Below are 4,948 nucleotides of genomic sequence, written 5' to 3'. Positions count from 1 at the left end.
AATAAATAGCACTTTAAGCTGTGAACCGAAGTCAATCGCTGAAGCCTTTAATAGCTTCTTTGTATCTGTATTTACTCCAAAAAGAGAGGAGCCTTCGATGAAAGCGTCAGACCGGCATTGCAGTGATGGTATTGTCATATCACGAGAAGGTATAGTATCCTTGCTCTTAAAGCTGGATTCTAGGAAATAACCTGGTCCTGATAAGATACCTAATGAATTTTTGAAGCGTTACTGTGAATGGGTTTCCTATTTTTTAGAGAAGATATCCGTAGCGCCGTTACGTGACTGCACTGTACCGAGCGACTGGCTGTTAGCAAGAGTTGTTCCGGTTTTCAAATTTGGCGACAAATTTGTTGTTTCCAATTATCGTTCAATATCTATCACATGTTGTGCCTGCAAAATGCTTGAGCATATAATATGTAAATATCTTGTAGAATACATTGAAAGTAATAGACTTTTTTACAGTAAGCAGTATGGCTTCCGAAGTCGTCTATCAACAATAACACAGCTTTTTGAAATTAATTATGCTTTTGCGACAGCCATAGACTCGAGAGAACAAATTGATGTGATTACAGTGGACCTGTCGAAGGCATTTCACAGAGTGTGTCATACGAAATTTTTGCACAAGCTGCAAGAGTTCGGTATCGACGTGCAAATTATCAGTTGGATTCCGGCTTACTTGTTGAACAGAGAACAGGTTGTGGTTATTGATGATGTATACTCGTCAACATCACCAGTGTCATCCGGTGTTCTTGCAGGGGTCCGTTCTTGGTTCCAATTATTTTTGTTGTACACAAATGACATTGTAAAGGACATACACCCTCTCGTTGAAGCTCGACTATTTGTTGCTGACATTGTATTATTCTGTCGCATAAAAAGCCTGAAAGACCAAGTCCTTTTGAATGACTCTTTAAAAGTTGTGTATAAATGGTGTGTTAAGTGGGACATGGAAATCAATTTTGAAAACTCAATTACTATGATTGTGTCAAACAAGAAAACCCCATTAGTGTTTCCGTATATAATTAATAACATTGAAATAAAACGTTCCAATGGGTTAAAGTATTTAGGTGTTACGATTTCTCATGATTTGAACTGGAGTGATCATGTACAGAATATTTGTAGAGCAGCTCAACGAAAGCTTGGATTCCTACGGCGAAAGTTAAGAGATGCGCCACCGGCTGTTAAACTAAAAGTTTATAAATCATTGGTAAGGCCAAGTCTGGAATACGCGAGCATAATTTGGGATCCAAACCAGAAATACCTCATAGATAAGCTTGAACAGATTCAGAGATTAGCAGGGAGGTTCGTGTTTTCTTGCTATCGAGGAACACAGTCCGCAACCGAACTTATTTCACTTGCTGAGCTACAAACCTTGGCTATTCGTAGAAATATTGCTAGGGACAAGTTCCTTTATCAACTTTATAACAATAAACTCAATTTGGATTCCAGCTTATACTTGCGCCCGCCCGGGAGACTGTCATCTCCCACTAATCATTCCTCTGCAGTGATGTCGTAGGTGCAAAGAGTTGATGTATTTAAATTTTCGTTTCTGCCTAAAACAATAATTGAATGGAACAACCTTGACCGAAGCGTATTTGAAAAACTTGTTCTTTAGAAACTTTTGAGAAAGATTTGGAAATTTGTTGTGCCGCTTAAATGTACATTGCCCAGACTGTAACAGCCCGGAAGGGCTTACAGTACTTGCAAATAAATAAATAAATAAACTGCTTACTGAAAGAATTTCACTGAAATAAATATTGTCACGTAATGGTTACAAGGCCGTTGACACCAAAAGAAGACACAGGCTTGATGGTACTGAAATGAACTCTTTATTGGGCAGACTTGCGCCCGCAAAAGAACTAAGCAACTCGGCGGCAGCGATAGCAACAAACCTGCTCGTCGATCGTTGAACAAAGAATGCCCGTCACACTCGTCAACGCTCAATTTAAAGGCTGCACAGAACAATCTAGATAACGTCGTAAACAGCTGCTAGCGCAAGCTGGAACATTGTAGAAATACATACGAGTGGCCGCAATCTTCGAGACAGATCTCGGTGCATCTTACGCTACAACAAAACTGATAAAGGTGCGAATCACGACATCGAGCATTAACAAACAAAGAATACAGAACTGATATGCGATACAGAATCAGAGTGATAAGGCTGTACGCCGGCGGCTGTTAAAAAAAAACAACAAATACAGTTTTGAATGTTACGCGGCAATATCTTGTATTTGTGTTAGGTTATAGCCCTGACTGAAAAATACGTTTAAAAAATTTGCGCTCAAAATCAGCATCATCATGCTTTGCATTCTTGAAATGTGAAAAAAAATGACCGAAGACATTTTGTAAATTCCAAATTGTACTTGTCGAAAGCCTTGTGGTTATCCTACTGCATATACCATGTTGCCAATGGCGGCCCAGTAGAATGGGCACAGTGTTTCCCGATATCACTTTGAATTACCCTAAGGTGCTAGTAATAAAAGAGAGACTCTCTATACATTCTATGCGCCTTTATTCACGGTCACGTTTATACATTCATTGCAATAACCTGATTATCTCCAATGTTTTTCACATCTGATGACATGTTCAGTCGTCGCATGCATATTCACTGTTTGTTTATCTGGTCTTGGTGTTGGGGGAATCCGAATTCCACTGCCGCTTCCCCGAAGCGCTTGGGCTGAATCACTGGGCAGCTTCGGAGCCATGCATCTCACTCACTCAGAAAAGGGATTTACGTTTTATCACGTCGTCCAACTAACGACAGGCAAGCCATGCACTATTTCTAGAGCCGAAAATACTTCCAACTATGCATGTATTTCAAAGATATGTAAAATAGTGCATACGTTTTTTGGAACAGTCATCCTCCTGCAATCGATATGTTTACTCTGCCAACTTCTAGCCCCAGAAATGTAAACAACAATTATTTGATCTTGTAACGCAAAACGTCTAAGGGAGCACCTCTTGCAGTTTTACGATGCTAAGATGCGGAATAGAATTCCTGCTGACGTCAAAATATACACAAACTGATATTTCTTGCAAATATGTTTCTTGATAATTTATAGTTGCTGCATGGTTTCTAATCTTATTTTGTTTTCGTGTTCCACTAGCCGGAAATTGTCCCTTTTTCAGCAACATTATATTATTTCTGCTGCCAAGTATATAAGACTATGTGTACCAACTATCGTCACCTATGGGCCTAACAGGCTCTGGTGTACTGCATAGGTGGTGAACAAATAAAATGAAAAGAAATATTTTTGCTACCCTCTCATTAATGTTGACGATGCGGCTAGGCTTATGAAGCCCGCCATAGACAGAATCGCTCCATTCTCTTGTGTGGTCATTGCCTCGATGTTGTGACCATAGAGGAGACAGTGGCAAAATGATGCGGACAATGCAGTTATCGTACATAGATGGGCTCTAACGCGATAAGTTTAAAGTTGCCGTTCTCCTGAAAATGGTATGTCGGCGTCATCAGCATTATGAGCGAAATATTACTGACAGGTCTCTGGTAGGTGCCACTAGTCGCTGACATGGGCAGTCAATGATTTATCATGCGCTTGTGTCATGCAGCGCGACCAAATGACATGGCTTATTTGGCAAGGCCAACCTACTCGTGCATGCAAATTCAGATTGGAGGATGGGAGTTAGCAGAATTTAAACCTCCAGCAACCTTTCATTCCGAGTCATATGCTTTCCCTTGGCAATTCAGGTACATTCTAGCTGCTTCGTTAATCTACGTTATATATCTATATCACGTAGCCCCTTACCTAATATTGTAGGATACACATGCGCGTTGATGAATATCTTTGAGATAATGGTTGCACAAATTAAGAAGTGAGTGGTTAAGCAAGTGAAAAATTCATGTATGCGAGCGAGGATACAAAAGGCGAGCTGCTGCAAGCTATAACCTTTTAAGGCAAGGCCTAACGTTCCCTCAATATTTAGAACGCGTGCTCTGCTACTCGGGACTTAACGTAGTATTTCGTCTTTGCTGACTCGCAAGGATATTCACCTTCTTCTCATAGCGTGAGTGACTTTCCTCTAACTGTGGGTCACACCAATAAAGGTGTATACAGACGACGGACCACTGACCTGTTTATGTCCGCAGAGTAAGCATCACAATAAGTTCCAGTTCCGTTTTAACAAATGCGCGATAAGACCGCTAACCGCAGCAAGCGATAAATGGCTGGGAAGTTTTCTCTGGCCGCGGACCACGGACAGGGCAGCGTCCTGCGAATGGGGGAGGCTCGTTTGCACCCGATTAAAGCACATGAGCTAGTCCACATCAACTAAGTGCACTTTGAGCACGTTTTGAAGGCCATCAAGCAGCATCGGCAGTGTCAGAGGGGCGTCAAACGGCGTTTTCATACACCCTTCGAGCGCCGCCCGACGGTACGACCAAGCCGCACGCCTGCCTCGTCGCACACCCCACGAGTCTTTTGAGCGGTGTGTTTACGGAAAAATCTCAGAAAAGCCCAGTTACAGCTACAGGAAACGCCACACAGAACGCCGGGACCTTGCCGGAACGCGGCGGCTGCGATCGCGCAGACGACGGCTGCCCGCGTGCTATGCCCTAGTCGTCGCTATGCCTAGATTGTTTCTTATCGAAGGCATAGCGAATGATGCTTGCATTTCACCAGCGCTACACTAAATGGTCTGCACATTGAAAATTGAATATCCACTGTCCCTTTAAAAAAGAAAAGTCATTTCGGCGAGGTCTTAGCAGCGAAGCTATAGCTTACACGAAGACCGGCCAGTGAGCCGGCGCAGCACAGGCGGCCGCTATTATGCAGCTGCAAGCAGAAGCTTGCTTGTTTTCACACATATCAGTCACTGTGTATTAGTCAACAATCCCCATTAAGCGGTCAGTTCGAATACGCCCTTATGACACGCCTAATAAAACTATCTCACTATTCATGCTGGAGAAGGGTTATCCGTCACTGCCGTA

This window comes from Amblyomma maculatum, chromosome 11, assembly GCF_055883805.1.
Source record: "Amblyomma maculatum isolate TAMU_Amacu chromosome 11, ASM5588380v1, whole genome shotgun sequence".
Classification (NCBI taxonomy): Eukaryota; Metazoa; Arthropoda; class Arachnida; order Ixodida; family Ixodidae; genus Amblyomma; species Amblyomma maculatum.
This window is presented reverse-complemented; position numbering follows the sequence as displayed.